This window comes from Pogoniulus pusillus, chromosome 11, assembly GCF_015220805.1.
Source record: "Pogoniulus pusillus isolate bPogPus1 chromosome 11, bPogPus1.pri, whole genome shotgun sequence".
In the NCBI taxonomy this organism is placed as follows: domain Eukaryota; kingdom Metazoa; phylum Chordata; class Aves; order Piciformes; family Lybiidae; genus Pogoniulus; species Pogoniulus pusillus.
This window is the reverse complement of record NC_087274.1, coordinates 26,167,401-26,191,406: the sequence shown is the minus strand read 5'-3', so window position 1 is coordinate 26,191,406 and position 24,006 is coordinate 26,167,401. Positions and strand designations below refer to the sequence as shown.

At 46.7% G+C, this 24,006-nt stretch overlaps 1 protein-coding gene across 5 annotated transcripts in view; it reads right to left on the bottom strand.

Annotated features, from left to right (window-relative positions):
* Nucleotides 1-24,006, bottom strand: part of NSD2 (nuclear receptor binding SET domain protein 2) — a 102,048-nt gene that overhangs the window by 57,458 nt on the left and 20,584 nt on the right. Inside the window, exon 1 of one of the 5 annotated variants that reach the window (XM_064151557.1) lies at nt 18,734-20,120. The exons of 1 other annotated variant lie outside the window; for it this stretch is intronic. The gene's annotated coding sequence lies outside the window, so the exon portion shown is untranslated. Of the gene's footprint in view, nt 1-18,733; nt 20,121-24,006 lie in introns of those variants that run through there. 3 more of the 5 variants (XM_064151554.1, XM_064151556.1, XM_064151558.1) reach the window with 3 other exon arrangements.

Sequence of the window (24,006 nt, the reverse complement as noted above, 5' to 3'; positions counted from 1 at the left end):
AGAGCAGCCTGAGAGGGGATCTGATTGATTCTCAACAGGAGCTAAAAGGTGGGGGATGAGGATGGGGACAGACTCTTATCAGTGGTGCCCAGTGACAGGACAATGGGCAACAGGTGCAAACGGGAACCCAGGAGGTTCATGTAAACACTAGGGAAAGATTCTTCACTTTGAGGGTGCTGGAGCTCTGGCCCTGGCTGCTCAGAGAGGCTGTGGAGTATCCCTCTCTGAAGAGATTCCAAACCCACTTGGACATTGTGATTCTGGGCAACCTGCTGTGGGTGTCTCTGGACTGGGAGTTGGACTGCATAATCTCCAGAAGTCCTTTCCATTCCCCAGCACACTGAGATTCTGTGATCATCTAACACTCATTCTTCCTACAGAAATTTGAAAGCACAAACTGAGCTGAAACTGCACCATCATCTGCTCTAGACAGATTTTCTGAGGGTTCTAGAAAGGTAGCCCTCCCCATCTCTACATACAACTATCACAGCCAATAACTGAATGGCAGAAGGTCTCCTTTGTGCTGCTAGAGCAGGCAAGATAGTCATTTTCATTTTTAAAATTCATAACCACAGACTTTTTCTGTTACCAGGTCCAGTGTACACATGACATAGAGAAATCCACCAGCACAGATATTATGAAAACTCAGCACAGAAATCATTACATCCATGCTCTAGGTAACCAACTTCAGATATGATTAAGTCCAAGAACTGTCATACTGAATCAGAAATTCATCAAGTCTAGTCTCATGTACTTCCCAAAAAATAGATTGAAAACCATGATGAATAACTATTGAATTGCCAGTTGCTATGGAAGAAATCTCTCCTGAATCTCACCACCTTGTTTATTAATGCCCACAGCCACAGTGCTCACAAACTGATGTATTTGTCACTTCTAAATCAGGAAGAGAAATGCACAAATGCTGCTAACTGAGCATTCCCCCCAGCTGGGCATAGATTCTTAAGGGTGTCAAGCTTCAATTCAAAGCAACTGGTCAGAATGAAACCTTTCCATGCACAAAGATGCAGGAAAACAAATATAAATTTTAAAATCCTAACTCAGTCATTTCTTGACAAATGCTCTCAGGCCCCTCAAGGTGCTGCTCCAAGGTACCTATGAGATTAAAGGAAGTATTAGGAAGAAATTCTTCCCAGTGAGAGTGGTGAGACACTGGCACAGGTTGCCCAGGGAGGATGTGGATGCTCCCAACCCAGAGGTATTCAAGGCCAGGCCGGATGAGACCTTAAGCAGTCTGAACTGGTGGAAGGTGTCCCTGTCCACAGCAGAGGGTTGGAACTGGATGATCTTGAAGGACCTTTCTAAATGAAACTATTGTAGGATTCTACAAATCTCCATGCAGACTCATCTGAGAGATGAAAACCCTTCTCCAACAAACAGCAGCCTGAAAAGTTAGCATTAAACAAGGTAAGAAGAGGAAGTCGACCTGAAAACCAAGCAAATCTGTGACAGGAAAGGTTCTAACCTTTATTTAGCCAGATGAAATCTGAGTCACCAATAAAATCTGACAGAATGAGGGGAAACCAGCCAATTGTGTTAACCTTTCTGAGGAGAAGTCAGAAGTAAAAAGAAACTTAAAACCCCACCAGAGGAGAACAAAAGCTCTCACCAAACTGAAAGTGAACTCAAGTGCTTCTACGAGCTCTCTCCCAGACACTTTCAGCCCAGTGAATAGTATGACAATGTTGTAGGCTGTGACTCAGCTGATTTAACTGAAATCATGTTTATTTTAAGCAACAGCTGATGACAAATTCTACAAATCCCTGGGCAAAAGGCAAACCTGATATGGAACATGTGACACTGATGGCTACAGAGATGACAGCAAAGTGCCTAAATGCAGGAAAATCCAATCACCCCAAACACCGAATCTGTGCTGCCTTCCCTCACAGAGTCTGAACGGAGCAAAGCAAAACGCTCAGCAGAGATGAGATGTGGGCACCCAAACCCCTCCATTTCAAGCAGCTCTCCCACGGCTGCAGACGCCCTCCAGTGGTGGCCTGACCGTGCCAGAGCAGCAGCTGCCCCTGCCCTGCCTGCCAGCTGATGCTAGCCACAGCTCCTCCCAGCAGGGCCAGCACAGAGAATGACTGTGACTTCCTCCTGACCATCAACCACAGGGTGTAGCTGAAAAATTGCCTTTTAATGTGACTCCATTAGCTGCTTAACAGGGACTGGACTGGGGCGTCTGCCGTTTTGTAACTCTGTTTTAATACATAATTAGAATCACAGAAGCACAGAACCATTTTTGTTGGAAAATACCTTGAAAACAAAGTCCAACCATTCTCCAACTCTTCCAAAGCTGGTGCTAAACCATGGCCATCAGCACCACATCTCTGCCTCTTAGAAACACCTCCAGGGATGAGGACTCAACCACCTCCCTAGGCAGTCTGTTCCAGTCTTTGAGAACCCTTTCAGGGAAGAATTTTCTTCTAATGTCCAACCCTAAACCTGCCCCAGTGCAACCTGAGGCCATTTTCTCTTGCCTTGTCACTTCTTACTAGGGAGAAGAGACCAACCCCCACCTGGCTCCAACCTCATTTCAGGGAGTTGTACAGAGCCAAAAGGTCTCCCCCCAGCCTCCTTTTCTCCAGGTTGAAACACATCCAGTTTCCTCAGCTGCTCCTCACCAGATAGGTTCTCCAGACCCTTCACCAGCTTTATTGCCCTTCTCTGGGCAGGCTCCAGCACCTCAATGTCCTTCCTGTAGTGAGGGGCCCAAAATGCAACCCGGTCCTTAAGGTGCGTCCTCATCAGTGCTGAATACAGTGGGACAATCCCTCCCCTGATCCTGCTGGTCACATCATTGCTGATCCAGGCCAGGATGCTAGTGGTCTCCTTTGCCACCTGGGTCACACTTACCTTCAAAAGGCTTTCAACCAACACCCTCAAGTCACCCCCAGCTATCAACATCTGAGTCACAAAGTAACTCAGGTTGCAACAGACTTCTTCAAATCATCTATTCCAGTTCTCTGCCAAGCTGCTGATTGCCTGCTCCAGACAATGGCCAGTAAATAAGTGGAAAGGTCCAAATTAAAGAAATGAAGTTACTCTTTTTAGCTAATGAGCCTAAAGGTATTAATTCCATGTCACAAAGATACGGATTATAGAATCACAGAACAGTTGGGGTTGGAAAGAACCTTCAAGATCATCCAGTTCCAACCCCCTGCCATGGGCAGAGGCATCTTTCACTAGTTCAGACAGCTCAAGGCCTTATCCAGCCTGGCCCTGATCATCTCCAGGGAGGAGGCATCCACAACCTCCCTAGACAACCTGTTCCAGTGCCTCACCACCCTCACTGGAAAGAATTTCTTCCTCATCTCCTGTCTAAATCTCCCCTCTTCCAGCTCACAACTCTTGCTCCTCATCCTGTCACTACAAGTAAAAAGTCCCTGCACAGCTTTCTTGTAGCCCCTTCAGGTGCTGTACAGCAAAGTGGCTGTACTTGAGTACTACTTTTGGAGACCAGTAACACCATGCAAGACCCTTATCTCTTAAGGGTTATTTTGATTTGCCTTAAATGTCTGAGGATACACAGCACACAGACTTTAGAACCTCAGTGAGTGAAGCTTCTCACTAATATGGGTCACTGAAAATCAGATGCAAGCCCTGAAGAAGGCCCCTCAAATCTCTGGAGTCTAGATAAACAACAAATCCAGGAGCAGAAGGAGTAAAATGAAGTCAATGTACTCAGGCCAAGAGTAAATGGGAAGATGAAGACAAAGGCAGAAATTTGAGACAGTGAGATTGTCAGAACCAGCAAACACAGGTTACAGGAGATGGAAAATAGACTCTGCCTGTACGAAGATTTAATGGAGCCAAATGAGAAGTGGCTTAAAGGAACAGGGAGCATAATGGACAAAGATAATACACGTGAGTACCTACAAGCAAATAGAAGCCCACTGGAGAGAAGAGACTTGTAGAGAGCAACCTCTGCAGTTCAGTCACCATCTCTAGGACAACCAAGAGAGGTTAGCTGCTGATTGGCATCTCGGTTCTCCCCGTGAAAACAAGCTACAAGCTACGTGTGGGAACCAGTTAAATGGAAGAAGCCAGGAAATCTACACGCAGGGATAACAAAGGGTTTCAACAAAGAAGGGCAAAATTGATGCTAGTTAAATTTTGCACAACCTTTGCTATCTAAAATTCATGGCAGCACAATAGTCTAAGCAAGGAAAAGGACTAGGCTCTTTGTGAGAGGAGAACAATAGAGCAACAAAGAAGAGAAGAGGCAAGGAAAGAAAACGATCAGCACCAGATAACCAAGCAGAACTGGGAGCTTAGAATTAATGCAAGGAAATCTGGAAGACAGGACATGAAAGCATGAAGTGTGATAGCTCCCAGACAAGGTCTGGTTGATCAGAGTTGTAAGAGTAAGGTCCCGAAGCAGCTGAACATATGATTAGATTTGGTAGTTAAGTGCATTCATACCAGATCACCATATCACACAGAAGCAAAAGTAACCCCTTATCTTTTTTTAAATGACTCTGTATCCACAGAAAAGGATACTGGGGGAAGGTAGGGAAATGAAAAGGACAAAAGCATCACACACTGGTAGCTGCTAATGAGCTTAAGCTCCTGTCATCCCATGTTGGCTGTCTAGTGACCCAACAAGAACCATTTCCCCTAAGAGAGAAAGAAACATGACAGCCAAGAAGTCTAACGAATAACCATGGTGTTTTGGCTGGTGAACAAATAGTTTTCACCAAGCAGAAGATTAGCAGCAGAAGATGATGTAGAACACTGCAACAGACTGCCCAGAGAGGTATCTGAGGTCCCATCCCTGGAGATAATGCTTGATAAGGCTCTGAGCAACCTGATCTAGTGGAGGATGTCCCTGCTGACTGCTGGGCAGTTGGACTAGGTGACCTCTGGAGGTCCTTTCCAAACCAAACCAGTCTATGGTTATCAGAGAAAGGTCTCTAGATACTTTAACTGCACAAAGACAATTGGACAGACCTTGTACACATTGTCATAGGAAAATCTCAAGTTGTACAGCAAGCAAATTGCTTTCCAGGCTTTAAATCACGTTATTAATGACTAGAAGGTCCATCATCTAACAGGAGTCACGAGCCAAAAACAGTTAGTTGGCATGTCAGTTTCCTCCTTCATTCCCAAAGTCACTACCATTTATTTATATTTATTGATATTTATTCTCTTGTAGTTTCAGAGATGCTTTTCTTGTGTGTCCCAAATAATGGAGTAGCCTGATCCTCCCAGTTCCGCCAAAGGAACTGAAGAGAGGCAGTATCCAACAAGAACCATCACTATTAAACACCACTTTTGTTCTGTCTAAAGGTTCTCTTCAAGCCATTTCTCAGGTGAACTACTCAGGTGTGTGGGGGGCAAAAGGAGGAAGGTGCCTTAGAAGAATACAAATTCACAGCAAGAGAACTTCATTCACAAAAGCTATTTTTGATACCTACAAATCAGGCTTTCAGCTGGCACTGAAAAAGCTAAGAGGTGGTTGCTGCTCTTTCCTGCACTAACAACTTCCTGATAAAACTATGGGGAGAATGGCAAAGACTTAAGACCAAAGGCTGTTCTTGTTTTCAGATCAGTATGAGACATAATACTTGAAGAGATGAGTCAAGTGAGAACACGTTCTTGCTAATGCATTTGAACATTTGAGCACGGTTATGATGTTGGCTTGGATAAACACCCAAAATATCATTGAAACTTGGAATGGTTTGGGTTGGAAGGGGCCTGCAAAGGTCATCTAGTCCAACCCCACCCTGAAGTCAGCAGGGACATCCTCCACTAGATTAGGTTGCTCAGAGGCTTTGCTGAGCCTCACCTTGAGTATCGCCAGAGATGGGGATTCAACTACCTCCCTAGGCAATCTCTTCCAGTGTTTCCCTACCCTCATGGTGCAGAACTTGTTCCTAACATCCACTCTAAATCTGATCTTCCCTCATTTCAAACCATTGCCCCTCGTGCCATCACTGCAGGACTTTGCAGACAGACCTTCTGCAGCTGTCTTGTAGCACCTGTCAGGTACTGGAAAGCTGCTCTAAGGTCTCCCTGGAGCCTTCTCTTCTCCAGGCTGAACAACCTCAACTCTCCCAGCCTGCCCTTGGAGGAGATTAGAATAATTTTAAAATACTACAAAATTATAAAGAGGCAGCCCAACTTAGATGAGACACTGTGATGATCACCCAAACTAGACTCAGATGGCTCTGGAGATTTTGAATGAAGCTTATTATTTACAGCTTAGCAGAATATACAAGCAGATATTTACAGTATATACCATTACATACAGAAATATACAAGGTAAAAGGTAATACAGAAACACAATGGCCCTCCCAGAAATCTGAGTCCCCAGAAGAGGCTTCCAATCACCCCTTCACCTTCCCCCTACCCCTCTCAACGTTACCCCACTCCCAAGGAAGAATGGAGGTTCAGCCAATGGATTAATCAGAAAAATGGCAGAGAAATGGAGGGTGAGGTTAGAGAGAGAGATGCAGCTTGGAGCTTCCCAGCGGGAGTAGCGAGTGCCTTATCTATGCTTTGATTCTTCTTCTTGTATCTCTTGGTAAGCCTATGAGTGAAGCAGACATCACCATTGTTTTCCTTTCACAGCCTGTAATCTAGTTCTCTCACCAAAACATTCTAGATAGCTTCAAACTAGCACAGACATGAGGAAGAGATTCTTTCCCATTAGAGTGGTGAAGCCCTGGAATAGGTTGCCCAGAAAAACTGAGGAGGCTCCAAGCCTGTTCAAAGGCAGGTTGGATGGGGCCTTGAGCAAGATGGTCTAGTGGGAGGTGCCCCTGCCCAAAACAGGGAGTTGGACCTACATGATCTTGAAGGTCCCTTCCAACCCATTCTGTGATTCTAAATTTCTATGAATCAGTTGGCTGGCAAGACTGACCTAAACATATTTTTAAATGAATATCTGACTATTGTCTCACACTTGCAGTACACAACAGCACTTCTAGAGATACATCAAATATGTGTGCACAAAAAGATCAAGCATATTTGGAGAATGGTGCAAACAAGGTTAATAAACTCAGTTGCACCTACACTTCTTTACAACCCAGTATCTGTGAAATAAATCAGTATTGATCTTTTCTAATTTGTTTTGGGTTTCCTTTCCTACTCCCCTGTCCAATGGATAAAATTTCTGAACTTAATTGTTACTTAATTCTATTTTTGTTACTTACCTGTATTTTTTATGAGCTAAAACAAGCATTTATTACTTTTTTTTTCATGAAGGCAACTGGCAATACCAGCTTGCAGAATGAAGAAATTCAGAATGGCAAGTAAAGGATTTCTGCACTTTAAAATGTTCCCTGCTGCAGAAAGCAAGATTACAGAACTGATAGACCTGACTTTTTGATTCTCCTCAAGAAAAGCTTTTCCCACCAATTCTTGCAGCTGAGGGCAAAGGTACTCAGGGTGTGTTGCCTCACCAGTGCTGAGTCCAGGGGGACAATCACTGCTCTGGTTCTGACTGCTACACTATTGCTGAACCAGGCCAGGATGCTGGTGGCATTCCTGGCCACCTGGTGGCTCACCTTCAAACCAGCTGTCAGACAGCACCCCCATTTTTTTCTCTGCTGGGCAGTTTCCAGCCACTCTGCCCCAAGCCTGGAGCCTTCATAGGGTTGTTGTGATCCAAATGCAGGACACGGCACTTGACCTTTGTGAACGCCATACACTTGGCCCTGGCCCATCAACCCAGCCTGGTCAGATCTCTTTGCAGAGCCTCACTACCCTCAAGCAGATCAACACTGCCTCCCAGCTTAGTGCCACTAACCTGCATCAATCATTTTGCACAGGACCAAAAAACTGCTGTCTTTGTCTATCATGGCATTGCAATCAATTCACCCAGGTAGGTGGATACAGATGCCAGAAGCACACTAAGTGTGTTGGAATCCATGTGAAAAGCAGCATTGTGCCACTGCTGCTATATGAGGCCTGGTCAGTAATCCCAAACCCCAGCTAGATAGCAGAACATCATTTTTTCCTACAGAGCAGTACTTGGCCATGGCTTCTGTTTTGTCTGCCACTACAGTGATAATGCAGCTCTCTGATGTGGCCAGGTAACGTGTTAAAAGTAACCCAGATTCTCTCACCCAGTACATTCAACTTCACACCCCACAACGTTCTGTAAAGGACTGGAAAGTAAATTTTAGAGGTGGTTAATGTTGACTCAAGGACATCATGGAACTGAACTCAGAGACTTGCAGCTTTCCTGAAGAACTGTACAGATCTGATCACTGTAACTATCTCTAGAATGAAATCCTGGCCAGACTCTGCTAATCCTGGGCTATTTGAACACAGACTGTAACTACATGTATGCGACTGTTACTTAATCTAGGATATGCTGTCCACACACCCACACGACTGGCAGAGGTTTGCCATGAAGACCTGAACAAGGCCCAGAACTTGCAGTGCAAGATGTGGAATGATAGAATGGTTTGGGTTGGAAGGGACCTTCAAGATTATCTATTAGACAGACCATCATCTCTAAGAGTTCCATGTCCTTCACGTGCTGAGGACTCCAGGTAGGGCTCACAAGAATGGAGCAGAGGGGCAGAATCCCCTCCCACTACCTGCTACCCATACTGCTGGGGATCAGCCCAGGACAGAGCTGGTCGCCTTACCCAGCACCCTTAGGTCCTTCTCCTCAAGGTTGCTCTCAAGCTACTCCTCAACCAGCCTATATTTGTGCTTGGGATTGCCCTGACCCAAGTGCAGAACACTGCACTTGGCCATGCTGAACTTGAGGTTGGCTTGGGCCCATGTTCCAGGCCTGTCCAAATCCCTCTGGATGGCATTCCTCTCCTCTAGTGCCAACTAGCCCACACAGCTCAGTCTCTTTTGTTGTATCTTTTTGTTAAGCAATTGTAGTCACTCTCCTTACGTGCAGAGCTTCTGAGGACTCAGTTGTCACTACCACAGTGAAGCCAAGCATTCACTTGATGCACAGCTATTGCACATGTGCTTTCTGCTACACATTTTAAGTCTACTGTTTGTTTTTTTGCACCATGGCTGAATTTCAGTCATCTTCCACATGTAATCACAGCATTTGTTTCTGGTTTGTTGAGAAGTGCTACTAGAAAACAGCTTCTCATGGCCTGCATTTCGCATCTACAGAGAAGTCGCAACATTAATTTCATGCTGAAGTATCTGACTGAAAGTTCTTGGCAACTTCTCTATAGAGCCAAATGATCCATATTCATATCTTTCATCCTACACTGCTCTCCAAGGTTCATGCCTTGGCTTAAATCCATCTGGCTTTCTTATCAGACTAGAATCTAAGTGTTCTTCACTAGAGAGGTAACTCCCCACTTTAGATGTTTCTGAGTGCCGGTACAGTCAGGTTCTTTGCTCTGATGGCAACCCACCAATGCTGGCAAGTTCCACAACTGATTTATCTGATACAGGGTCTTGGGAACCTCAGCTCCACAGACTAACCCGAGCCACAGCAGTAACATCTATACTCCACCATATTATAATGAAGAAATAAATGCAGTGGGTCCCAAACACCAGAAGCTTGCGCTATTGTGTCTCGTTTCTGTTGCTTCTTTTAACAGTAGCTGTTCACAACACTTCCAGCGGTGGTTAGATCATATTTCTAGTAAAACCTTTCCCTGCTTTCTTCAAAATACTGTTATCACAAAACATGCAAGCTTTGCTCTTTGGTGTATCTCTTACTTAGCAAGGGAGACAGGATAACATTCACTCTCTGTTCTGACTACAGCAAGGAAAACATGGAATTTTGATGTTAGCCCTCAAGGCTAAGGATGTTTGAAGATGACAGTTATTTTGTTTACAATGTCTTTTAGCACAGATGCATGTTAGTATTTCAGCAGCTTGATGTGAGGCACAGGCCAAAGAAGTTTTCACAGGGACAGTTACATGTCCATCTCTGTCACCAAACAAAGCAGGAGAGCCTTGTGCTTCTTCAAAGAGCCACGAAGAAAGCTGATGATGTCTTTGACAGATAGCAGAGGAGAAATGTTACAACTTCCATGGAAGTCCATTTTGATAGTTTGACTCTGTTGCCACATACTGATCCTTGCCCTAGATGGGTTGACAGTTAAATGGTTGAATCTCCATCCCTGGAAGTATTGAAAAGAGACAGAGATGTGGTGCTGAGGGCCATGGTTTAGCACCAGCCTTGGTAGAGTTAGAGAATGGTTGAAATCAGTGATCTTTAAGGGCCTTTCCAACCATAATTATTTCTATGATTATAAATATGGATGAATATAAACCAGCTCAAATTTGTGCTGGGGAGATGAATACCAAAGTTCAAAACAAGACCAAATTGCTGTCTTGCACTAAGATAAAAATAGGACAACTTAAAAGAATGGAGACAAAACTAGAAACCTGTTGACTAACCCTTGCAATTTAAACCATGCTTTAAGTCACTTAAATATTTTATTACTTTCATATTATGTCAAATATGAGAACCTACACCAATAGTGCCCCAGGCCAAAGTGTTTTGCCTGGCATAAAAATACTCGGAAGTACCTATGGGATAGTGCTTCACTTTTCTGTACTTAGGAAACTCAGCTGGATTGCTATGAAGCATTCCAGCCTCTCCTTTCCACATGTAGCTCATCACTCCCCTGTACTATCAGAACAACTGCCATTGTTGTACTGCCACGTAATGGTATTACCTCTCTACATTAGCAAGAAGGACAGTAGAGAGCTTGCTTTAGGTTCAACCACCATTAACAGGTATTTGATTATTGCACACAAAATGTGTTTAGAAAAAATAATTTGGTTTATGGTCTAACCTATGACCTGCCTCAGGAAGAAGCAGCTTTTCAAATGTAACAGAATGTCAATAGATTATCTGGTGCTAAAGCTTAGAGTTGCTTGTGAGCACAGTAATGCATGATGGAATATGCATTAACCCATCACCACCACACACAAGGTATGAGTATGTACAATCTGCTTTCCAGGAACCTGATGTATTTGTGTAGCTTGCTCTTCAACAGAAGGGCAGCAAAACAGAGCATGGTCTAAATTCACCCTGTAACACATTCCAAAAACCTTCCCTTCCTACTCATGCTAGAAAACACAGAAGAACTATACTAGACACCATCAACTGGATAAAAGCATTAAAAATAGCACTTGGTGCATTGTAATTTCTGGCAGTGTAAAATGAAAGAAAAAAAAAAGGCAAATACATTTCTTCAGCTTCCTTAATACCTCAAATAACTGCAGGTCATAGAGAAGCTAATTTGAAGGTACAGTGAAGGCAGAATCTACTAAGCAGTTTCTCTTTTCCTTCAAAAACGTTCTCAGAAGCAAAGCCTCCAAAGTAACTATTCATTTTACAAAGCAGCTACCTGACCCAGACAACCAGCTGCATGCATTCACGAGCTGCAGCATGGCTGCCGCACATCATCAAGGCTTCTCCTCACCCACCTCCTTTCTCCCAACTCCCCCACGAGCATGCAGCAAAGGAAATCTGGACTCCTGTGGCAGGATTTTATAGGAAATCATTCCCTGTCCACTTTACCACCCCACTGCTTAGCCTGACATCATTCCGTATCTGCCTCCTCATTTACACCAAGATTACAGCACATCATCAGTGAAGACACTTATCAAAGGTATATCTCAACTCAAAAGTGATGCTTCCTAGAAAACACAGACTTATTAACCCTGGAAGTGTTCAAAGGCAGCTTGGATGGGGCCCTGAGCAAGCTGGAGGTGTCCCTTCCCAAGGCAGGAGGGTTGGAACTAGATGATCTTCAAGGTCCCTTCCAACCCAAACCACTCTAGGATCTACTTATATCCACATCAGTATCTCCATTCTTCCTCCATCTGAAGGCTAGACTCAAGGATTACAACAGGTCTTTTGACAGAGGGCTAAAAGCTATCAAAAGGGACTTTAAGACACTGGGGAAAGCAGTTGAGGGAGCAGGGGCACAGGTAATCTTTTCATCTATACCCTTAGTCACAGGCTGGAATACAGAGAAGAATAAGAAAGCATATTTGATGAACAAGTGGCTCAGAGGTTGGTGCATCCAACATAACTTTGGATTCTTTGATATTGGGGAACTTCATCTTGCCACAGGTCTGCAATCAGCAGATGGGACAAGGACCCTGGCACATGAGCTGGCTGGGCTTGTTGAGAGGGCTTTAAACTAGAATGGAAGGGGGAGGGGGTTAAACATGACAGCACCAGAGATAAATCAAAGGGAATTGAGGAAGGTAGGCTAGAGCTAGGAGTAAAAGCAGCAGCCCAGCTGAAGTGCATGTACACTAATGCACGCAGTATGGGTAACAAACAAGAGGAGCTGGAAGCTCTGGTGCTGGAGGGAAACTATGATATTGTCGCCATCACTGAAACATGGTGGGATGGCTCACATGATTGGTGTGCTGTAATCAATGGCTACAGACTCTTCAGGAGAGACAGGCAAGGGAGAAAGGGCGGGGGAGTGGCTCTGTATATTAGGGATGCTCTGGATGTCATGGAGGTAGAAATCAGGGATGATCAAGTTGAGTCATTATGGGTGAGACTTAAGGCGAAGGCCAACAAGGCTGATATCCTGGTTGGAGTCTGTTACAGACCACCCAACCAGGAAGAAGAGGTTGATTTATTACTCTTTAAGCAACTGGAGGCTGCCTCAAGATCACCTGCCCTTGTTCTGGTGGGCGACTTTAACCTACCAGACATCTGCTGGGACTTAAACACTGCAGAGAAGAAGCAGTCTAGAAGGTTTCTGCAATGTGTGGAAGACAACTTCCTATCCCAGCTGTTACGTGAGCCTACCAGGGGGGCAGCCCTGCTTGACCTGCTGCTCACAAATAGAGAGGGGCTGGTAGGGGATGTGGTGGTTGGAGGCTGCCTGGGGTCCAGTGACCATGAAATTATAGAGTTTTCAATACGTGGAGAAACCAGGAGGGGCATCAACAGAACCTCCACACTGGACTTCCGAAGGGCAGACTTCAGCCTATTTAAGGAACTAATTCAGAAAGTTCCTTGGGAAATAGCCCTTAGAAACAAAGGGGTCCAGGAAGGTTGGACCTGCTTCAAGAAAGAACTCCTGAAGGCACAGGAGCAGGCAGTGCCACTGAGCCGGAAGATGAGCCGACGAGGGAGGCAGCCAGGCTGGATGGGCAGGGAGCTGCTGAAGGAATTAAAGATTAAAAAGAGAGTGTATCACCTTTGGAAAAGAGGGGAGGTGTCCCAGGAGAAGTTCAAGGAGGTTGCTAGGTCTTGTAGAGGAAAAATTAGAGAGGCAAAAGCCCACTTGGAGCTCAGGCTGGCCACAGCTGCCAAGGAAAATAAAAAGTGTTTCTTTAAATATATGAATAGCAAGAGAAGGGCCAAGGACAACCTCCAGTCCTTGTTAGATAGAGAGGGGAATAGAGTGACAAAGGATGAGGAAAAGGCAGAGGTGCTTAACACCTTCTTTGCCTCAATCTTCACTAGTGGGACAGGTTGTCTCCAGGACAGCTGGACTCCTGAAGTGGTGGATGGAGTCAGGGACCAGTACAGTCCCCCTCTAATCCATGAGGAAGCAGTAAGGGATCTGCTAAGTCACTTGGATCCTCACAAGTCCATGGGACCGGATGGGATCCACCCTAGGGTGCTGAGAGAGCTGGCAGCTGAGCTGGCCAAGCCACTCTCCATCATTTATCAGCAGTCCTGGCTCACTGGAGAGGTCCCTGAAGACTGGAAGCTGGCCAATGTGATTCCCATACACAAGAAGGGTCGTAAGGAGGAGCCAGAAAACTACAGACCTGTGAGCCTGACCTCAGTGCCAGGCAAGGTCATGGAACAGGTCATCTTGGGTGCCATCACAAAGCACCTACAGGATAGCCAAGGGATCAGGCCCAGCCAGCATGGGTTTAGGAAGGGCAGGTCCTGCCTCACCAACCTGATCTCCTTTTATGATCAGGTTACCCACCTGGTGAATGTGGGGAAGGCTGTGGATGTAGTCTACTTGGACTTCAGCAAAGCCTTTGACACTGTCTGCCACAAGAAGCTCCTAGCCAAGCTGGCAGCTCATGGTTTGGACAGATTCACTCTGTGCTGGATCAAGAACTGGCTGGATGGCAGAGCTCAGAGAGTGGTGGTGAATGGTGCCACGTCCAGTTGGCAGCCAGTCACAAGTGGTGTTCCCCAAGGATCAGTGCTGGGCCCAGTCCTGTTCAATATCTTTATTGATGATCTGGACGAGGGCATTGAGTCCAGCATCAGTAAGTTTGCAGATGACACCAAGCTAGGAGCAGGTGTTGATCTGTTGGAAGGTAGGAGAGCCCTGCAGAGGGACCTGGACAGGCTGGATGGGTGGGCAGAGGCCAATGAGATGAGATTTAACAAGGCCAAGTGCAGGGTTCTGCACTTTGGCCACAATAACCCCAAGCAGCGCTATAGGCTGGGGACTGAGTGGCTGGAGAGCAGCCAGGAGGAAAGGGACCTGGGGGTACTGATAGATAGTAAGCTGAAGATGAGCCAGCAGTGTGCCCAGGTGGCCAAGAGAGCCAATGGCATCCTGGCCTGCATCAGGAACAGTGTGGCCAGCAGGACAAGGGAGGTTATTCTTCCCCTGTACTCAGCACTGGTCAGGCCACACCTTGAGTACTGTGTCCAGTTCTGGGCCCCTCAATTCAAGAAAGATGTTGAGGTACTGGAACATGTCCAGAGAAGGGCAACAAAGCTGGTGAGGGGCCTGGAACACAAATCCTATGAGGAGAGGTTGAGAGAACTGGGCCTGTTTAGCCTGGAGAAGAGGAGGCTCAGGGGTGATCTTATTACTGTCTACAACTACCTGAAGGGGCATTGTAGCCAGGTGGGGGTTGGCCTCTTCTCCCAGGTAACCAGCAATAGAACAAGGGGACACAGTCTCAAGTTGTGCCAGGGTAGGTATAGGCTGGATGTTAGGAAGAAGTTTTTCACAGAGAGAGTGATTTCCCATTGGAATGGGCTGCCCAGGGAGGTGGTGGAGGCACCGTCCCTGGGGGTCTTCAAGAAAAGACTGGATGAGGCACTCAGTGCCATGGTCTAGTTGACTGGCTAGGGCTGGGTGATAGGTTGGACTGGATGATCTTTGAGGTCTCTTCCAACCTGGTTGATTCTATGATTCTATGATTCTATGATTCTATATTTACTCAACCTTAAGACCATTCCATGCTATCTTTACAGAAAAGCAATGACAGAGCTCAACTAGCAGATACAAAAATATCAAAACTCACAGCCATCATCATCTACTGCATTTTTTTCCCTGAGCCACCAAGCATTTCTTTGTTGATGTTTGACTGCTAAAGGTTTGGTTATATGCTGTTTTCGGTAGTACCACTTAGTGGATGCTCCCCACTGTGCAGCACAGTGCTCTCAAGGAGAGGTGACATTTTTTTCCCCAAGGGAAGGCTAGGCACTTCACCTTACACAGAAAACACTTGCTGTTTTCATGCACTTGACCATCTTCTATGCATAAAACCTAAGAGAGATCTCAGAGTTATGTAAGCAAGAATGACCAGAGGTGACCAAAATACTGCTGGAGTTGTACTGGTATCTTCTCCTCATCATAAACCACATCCTCAATGCTCATCTGCCCAGAGCAGGTGGAACAGTACATAATACACAAATGAATCATAGAATGATCTGAGTTGGAAAGGACCTCCAAAGGTCACCCAGTCCAACCCTCTCTGCAGTCAGCAGGGACATCCTCAACTAGACCAGGCTGCTCACAGCCCTGTTGAGCCTCACCTTGAATATTTCCAGGGTTAGGGCCCCAGCCCCTTCCTTGGGCAACGTGAAGACCTGATGCAGTTAACAGGCTTTGATTGTCCACAAGGAAGAAAGACATGCACTGACCAGCTTGTAGAACTAAGGCCTTGCTTGGAAAGTATAACGACACCAGTGGAACAAAAAGCAATCTCAGTGCAAAAGTGAGAGGTGAATGGGCCATGAACAATAGGGCACAGAAAAACAATCTCTTCTTCCCATTCCTCTGCTGGTTTGTTAGTGCAATGTTTTCCACACAAACTGCTATCTCTCAATATGCAAACACACACAGATGGACACCTAGACAACATCCATTTCACCACCCAAATATAAGAAAGCAACCCTCTCCTTCCAGTCTACAACAAAGTAGGGATGGTTTGATTGTAATACCCAGCCTGCCGCAGGCAGGCAGTAATTTAAATGTAATAGTCTCATCTGCAAAAACAACCACTGCCTTCAGAAAAAGCACACAGCCCTACAGATCCTAAACCACATTTTGTTTTCTCCTTCCCAGCCATTTGCTGGATTTGTATTGAACTGAAATGAAATCTATTTGAATTTCCATTTTCTAAATCACTTTAAATTCACACCCTTATAGCATAATGACCTCATTTCTTCTGACATTTTTGGATAATACCAGATAAATCAGGAGGTTTAACTTTACTTTTAGTATCTGAATTTTTTTTGGAGTGTGTATGAAGGTGGATGCTCCTATAACCTTCACAGAAACTAGCAATATAGTCTCCAGAAATACCCACGGCTTTTCTATTCCAATACTGAAAAATCTGCCATATTTCCTGATGGCTGCAGACTAGATGAAAATCCGAGCATGTTTTAATAGATGGGATATAGATGCTGACTGAAACAACCAAAAATTACATATACTCTTAAGTACTGGGCTCTGAGTGGTCCTACGAGCCAATGTTATTATTCAATGATCACATCCCACAGTCAAATAACAGCACACTGTGAAATTGAGGAGTTTATTAAGGTTGAGAAGCTGCATTTCCTGAGCAAAATTCCCCCAGCAAAACAAGCCAACAGCGGCTTCAGCAATGAATTTGCAGAGATTCTACTATCGTACAAACATTTTAGTGAAGAACCAGTTTATTCCTGCAGCTGAAGCCACACGTTCCATGTTTACGGAATCTCAGTAAGCATATATATATATATATATATGTCTGCATAAACCACCAGCAAGGGCTCTTTGCAAAATCTACTACTACAAACTTCACTGCCACCCCACAGTGTTTAGTTACCTTCCTCAGATGTCTGAAAAGGCTAAATGCCAAAGAGATCTTCCTTGGATTTTTTTTTCTTTTTTTGGGTGTGCGGTGTTCAGTTTCTTTCTTTTAAAGCAGACCTGGTTTAGCTTACTCAGCTCGGGCAGCAGTAGCTCCTGAATCTCAGAATCATTGCAACCCAATTTTAATGCAAATGCCAATAAGGAAACTATTCACACACACAAAATACACAGGCAACGACTGATACCAGCCTCTTGCCTGTTCAACGCCTGTTAGCAGGAGGCCCATTTTCTCTGAAATCTGCTTAAATATGGTGTTTACTGTCTCAGTATTTCTGCTAGTATTTACTCCTGCTCTCAGACGACGTATTAAGAAAAAAATCAAACCCAAAAACACACATACCACCAAAAAAGCAAATATAAATACATTCAAGAAGTGTGGCAAATGCCCTTCTCCACCCCCAAAGCAGTAAAGCCACAGCGGATGAGCTGTAACTGTGGCCTTGGGAATACAAGTTCCCCAGGCTCTTTTACCACACAAATATCAATTCAAGTTACAAGAGCCCTATCCTCTTCTACTTAATGAAGACTGAGGCACCAAGCCCGTACGCCTTCGCAGGGATGTTTGCTTTCCGTGTTCCTACCAAGGCTCTCCTCCCATCCAGGTCTAGGATGGACTGCAGAAGGGTCTAAGTAGAAGGATCATCGCACCAGTGTTTAGTGGAGGAATAAATCAAACATGGCTTCCCCCTCCATACATTTCCAGAGTTACATTCACTCCTGCTGCCGTACAATCCCAGTCCTACCCGGAGGGAAGGGGCAGGAGCAGCTTCAACCTCCTCACTCCCTCACAGCCACGGTGTTGGGGGGACACATTTGTGACCACTCCACCCCTTAAGAAGGCGGCTTAAGCCCTAGGGGAGGCTTCCTCCTCCACATCCCACCAACCCCCACCTCCTTTCAGTTTTCTTTCTGGTTTGCACTGATTGATCCCCCCTCCCCGGGGGAAGGGGGGGAGGTGGGACGGTGGGCATCTCTCCCTTACGCCTTTATGTTGCCCCCGACCTCCCGCAGCGCCGAGGAGGAGGAGTGCAGTGTGGGGGGGGGGGGTGGCAGAAAGGATGAAGCTGCAACAGCCGGGACTCGGGCTCGGCATCGCTCCTTTCCGCTCCTCCGCCACCCAAGAGTCAGGCCCAGCCAGCAGCGGAGATCCTGCGGCAGCCCCCCGGCGGAGGGGAAGGGGGAGGGTGCGAGGCCGAGAAGCGGTGAGGGGAACGGTGAAAGGGGCGGCGGGGGAACCGCGGCCCCTCGGCAGGGGCCAGGTACCGAGGGGGAGGCAGGGAAGAGAGGGGGCAGCGAACACAAAAACCTTCCTCTGGGAAAGGGGGAAACGGGAGCTGCGGGCTGCTCGGGCAGGGTCAGGCGGCAAGTTTGAGAGGAGCGGAGCTCCGGCAGAGGGGGAGTCCCTGAGGAAAAGGCCGGGGCAAGGGGGAGCAAACGCCCCGCGACGGGACCCTCGAGTCCCCACGCCTCGTCCACAGCCTCTGCCAGGCAGGGCCCACGATCACAGCCTAAGAGGGGCTTCGAGTGACGGCGGCGAGGCGCGGAGCCGAGCAGCAGCATCCTTCCCCCCCCCCACACCATTGCCGCCGCCGCTCCCGCCTCCCGCCCGGGGCCTGCGGGAACGTGCCCCGGGTGCCTCCTCCCTTCCCCAGGGAGGCGGGGAGGTAGGGGGTAAAGGGAAGAGCCAGCTGCCCTCTCGGCCTACTGACCTGTGCCCTAGCGCATCCTTCTCCCCCAGAAGCCGGGCGGAGGCAGCGGCGGTAGCTCGGTGCCGGGGGAGCGGCGGCGGGAGCTGAGGCGGCACGGCAACAGCAACGGCGGCGGCGGCGGCTCCGGCGATCCTGCGCGGCGGCCCCGCCCCCTCCTCCGGCCAGAACCAGCGCGAAAAATCCGCGCCGCTGATTGGGCGCCGCCGCTGGGCTGCCCCCGGAGCGGCTGTTTCAAATCCCCCCGCACGGAGCCACCCGCACGCGCGGCCCGGCGGCCGCCGGGAGCTGCTCCAGCGCCGGGAGCCGTCTCACAGGCAGCCTCTAGGGCCAGCACCGGTCCCCAGCCTCTGTACCAGCGGTCGAGAGCAGCCTCATCTTCTGCATTAGTCCTTAAGTCTCTGCACCAGCCCCTAGCCTTTACATCGGCGGGCAGGAGCAGCGTCAGCGCTGAGAGCTGCCTTAGCGCCAGTCCTCAAAGCCAGTACCAGTCCCAGCTCCTCAGGCTCGGTCCCGCCCCAGGCTCAACGCCAGCCCCTGCCTCTGCTCCGGACCCGCCTCAGCACCGGTCCCGCCGCCGCTGAGAGAGCGAGCAGGGATGGCGGGAGCAGAGCCGTCTGCCCTGACAGGGCCACTACCGGCGGGGAAAATGAGGAGGAGGAGGAAGGCGGGACGGCTGCCGGGGGAGGGAAAGGCCATGGTACGAGGTGGAGCTGAAGGCGGGAGCTGTGTGGGGCTCGGCCCGTTCTGAGGGGCGGCCCATGGCGCTGCGGTGGTGTCCTCAGGTGGGCGAGAGTGCGTCGAGGGCTCGCCGGGCCCTCAGAGATAAGTAGAAAACACTTAATTTTCAAATGTTGTTATTTATATCCATCCCCGGCACAAGGACGCTTACCACAGGCCTGATGAACGTGCCCTCCTCGTCCACTAGCCTCCGGAACCCACACGTGTGCTCACTGAAAACCCTGATTTAAGCCAAATGTTTTGCCCGCTCGTACAACTGCAGGCAATTTTGAGGCTGTAATAGCTGTAAGAACCCGAGTGCGCCTGGCTGCGAATTACCCAGGCTGTCCTGGCTGGAAGTATGGCCTGGGTTATATTATTTTATTTAAAACTTGCATCACAATAAGTACATGTGCTTGCAATTTGCCCATTGAAAGCAGGGCCATTGCTTTTAGGCCAAATCGTTAAATATCTGTCAAGTCACAATAGGAACAAATATTCTCATGAGCTGTCGCACCAGATAATGTGAACCAGGTAATGGCCAACTAAAGGCTTTCAGTGGTTCGGTAGAGGACCTGCACGGCCCTGAGAACCTGTTTTCTGTGCAAGGCTGAGCCCTGAGAACCTGTTTTCTGTACACAGCCCAGAATATAGTTCCTTGGTGCTATGGATACTGCATTAACCTGGTAGCTAAGGGCCTAACACAACTCCTGTGGAAGGTAAACAGATGATAATGGAGGAGGGGCACACCCCAGTACCACACTTTATGGGTAATGGTGAAATGATGCCATCTGTTACGGAAAGGCTCAGGTTATTCTTCTATTTAATCCTTAATTTATATGTTCAAGGCTGTTGGTGTTTTCACATACGTGTTTAATGGTGGGTGTACCTCTGGCAGCGTGGCAATTAACTGTTGAGCAGTGCAAACTTAATTACTTAGTACTGAAAAAAAAAAAATCATTGGCTGATTAAAACCTTAATCTCAAGGTGGCTGAAGGAAATCTGGTGGTAGTGATAAAGGTACTTTGGCTTGTTTTACAGCCCATGTGAAAAAGTGCATGTACTATCTTTAGGGTGTTAGACAAACAGGGTGTCAGTATTTACAGCATTAAAGAGAAAGATAAAGTGCCATCCCCTTTTAAAACAGCCAATTTGAACTGAGTCACAACAGTTTTATCATCCAGCATGCTTTAAGTTCACATCTACCCATTTACTGCCAAAAAGGAGATGTTTTCTAATGAAAAATAGAGGCACCATTATTAATACAAAGAAATATAAATACAAACATGTGAACCCTTTTGTTTTGCAGAGACAGATGTGCTTTTCTTCCACATCTGAACAGTAAAGCTAACATTGAAAACAAAGCACGGCATGTTGGAAGGGTCTTGCTGTTTCCTCCCCTTGCATAAGGAACCAGGTTAGTTATCAATAACTGACATGCTACAAATGTGTTTTCTACTTTCTTTCAGGCTCAATGATATAAATTCTGCTATGATTTATAAAAAGGAAACAGGTTTCTACTCAGTACTTACTACTGGAGTGCTTTATGGTAGGAAGGGTCTACAGAGGCCCCTGACCAGGCTGGATCAATGGGCCAAGACCAGGCCAAGCGCTGTGTCCTGCACTTGAGTCACAACAACCCCATGAAGGCCCCAGGCTTGGGGTGAAGTGACTGGCAACTGCCCAGCAGGGAAAGACCTGGGTGTGTTGATTGACTGCTGGCTGAAATTGAGCCAGTGTGTGCCCATGTGGCCAAGAAGGCCACCAGCATCCTGGCTTGGATCTGTAATAGTGTGGCCATCAGGACCAGGGTAGTGATTGTCCCCCTGAACTAAGCGCTGGTGACACCAGAGCTTGAGTCCTGGGTTCGGTTTTGGGCCTCTCACTACAAGAACAACATTGAGGTGCTGGAGTGGGTCCAGAGGAGGGCATTTGTTGCTGGTGAAGGGTGTGGAGAACAGGTCTGATGAAGACCCAGGCTGAGGGAACTGGGGTTGTTCAGCCTGGAGAAAAGGAGGCTGAGAGGACAACTTCTGACTCTACAGCTCCTGGAAAGGAGGTTGGAGCTAGGTGGGGGTTGGTCTTTTCTCCCTAGGAGCAAATAACAGGACAAGAGGAAATGGGCTCAAGTTGCCCCAGGGGAGGATTAGGTTGGACATTAGAAAACAAATTTTCCCTGGAAGGGTTCTCAAAGACTGAAACAGGCTGCCTAGGGAGGTGGCTGTATCCCCATGCCTGAAGGTGTTGAAAAGAGGCAGAAATGTGATGCTGAGGGCCATGGTTTAGCACCAGCCTTGGTATAGTTACAGAATGTTTGGACTTGATCTTAAAGGTCTCTTCCAACTGAAACCATTGCATGAGAGACATCGTAAGAGTAATTTAAGCTTATAGTTTAAATACTGTTCAGAGTAAGAAATTATAACCTTGATGAAAAGATGCAGTTAAATGTGAATCTTCATCCTGTCCTGTGCTGCACACCAGGCTGTTCACCAGAGGAACTTTCAGTTAGGAAGGGAATAAAGTAAATGTCACTTTTTTTCTGCAAATACTTTTTTTTTTTTCCCCCTGCTTCATTTGTGCTGAGCAGAAGGAATTGTCACTGAGGGAGCAAAAGTAAAAGCTGAAGATGTGAGGGACTGGGATACATTCAGGGAAAGGCAGAGGCCAGGAGAAAGGAAAGCTGAGGGGCATGTCCCTGCTGTTGCCAGTATTGGAATGATAAAAACCAGCTGTATACCAATTCTAAGCAGCTCACATGCTCCAGCCTGGTATAACTAACTTCAGTGCACAAATACATTTATCTATAGAAGTTCTATGTCTCTAATTATCTTCACCATCAATATGACTTCATTTAAACATTGCTGACATTCAGAATAAAATAAATTGAATCTCCGCAGAAACACAGCTTGAGGATTCAAAACACATTAACTCATTTATCTATTGATAGCAGAGTATATTACTGTGTTGATAAATGTTACTTTTAATCTCATTTATAAGTAGAAATACTGAAACTCATTCACAATCAGAATTAATGTTTTGCACTACAGAGAAAAACTGCCTTTTTTTTTTCCCAATATGTGTTTGGTTTGCATTTCTAGATCTCAGCTTCTAAAGGCTAAAGCTCAACTCAACTCTTACAGCTTTCGAGGAGCTGTAAAGTAGGTTTGAATGGTAATTCCCCTGCATTCCAAATTACTGACTTAGGCTGGATCTTCACCTAATTACTATTCAGCAAGATACCCACTGTAGTTAAACTAAATAGCAAGGGAAATCCTGAAGTTGGGGTGTTTGTTTTTCTTTTTCATTTTGGCAGAGAAGTGACTATTGATATTTCCTCTCTGTGCCAGTGCCAAAGAATAAAGTTTGTTAGGAATTGCCCAGGCCAGACAGATAATACCACTTCTGTTTGCAGCAGATGCTAATGGCAGGGCCTTATTTTGCCACATATATTAATCTTTGCTGCTTCATCCCAGGATGGTGAGGGTAACTATGTCAGTCCTAAAGGTTAATTTCATTCTTTTTTAAGGCATGCCATTATTCTGTTAGCAGTAATTGCTCTTTTTTTGAGTGATTAATTTGATCATATGAACTGTTTCTAATTATGGTGGTGGCTGGCAATTTCCTGTACCGAGGAATGGTAGGCTGTGATCATCTCCATTCTAGTCAGTGTATGTGCCTTGAGAAAAATGCCTATGGACAGATATTTGCAGAAAGAGACACTAACTCTGAGAACTCTTTGTAGGCTTTACAGGAGGTGCTCAGCACTTGTTTTACACTAGTGTTGAGAATGTGCCAGTGTACCTGACAAATGAGGGCTGAAACAACTGGGTTTGAGGCCCAGGATGAGCAGTTTTGCAAACACCGGCTGCTAAATTCTCACCTCTGCTGGTTCTGATGTGAAAGCTGAAAGGAGCTGGACTCGGCTCTTACATGCTACCACGTTCTTACACCCTTCCTGAGCTCAATATGCTCACTCCTCTAAGCTGTGTTTGTTGGTTTAATTGTTCATGAGACAGGACTCATTATTTGCAGGGCAGTGCAGCGTTCCCTGAGACACCCTGGGTGGGTGAGCAAGCTCCAGCAGGAAGAGAAGGGTGCCTGCTGAGCTGCCTGCAGGAGCTGTGCTGTAGCTAGACAGCAGTGTTGAGGTGAAGGATCTGGGAGTGCTGGATGATGAGCAGCTTTCCAGTATTTGAAGGGGCCTTCAGGAGAGCTGGAGAGAGACTTTTTCCAAAGACACGTAGTTACAGAATGAGGGCTGATGGCTTCAAAATGGGAGAAGCTGGACTGAGATGAGACATGAGGAAGAAATTCTTCCCCATGAGTGTGGTGAGGCACTGCAACAGGTTGCTCAGAGAAGTTGCTGAGGGTCCGTGCCTGGCAGTGTTCAAAGTTGGGCTGGAAGAGGTCTTGAGCAAGCTGGTCTAGTATAAGGTGTCTCTGCCCATGACAAGTTGTCTTGAAGGTCCCTTTGAACCCAAACCATTCTAGGATTCCGTGATTCCTATGATCACCTCTAGGGCATGGTGGCTTGTGAATCAGCTCAAGCGCTGCTG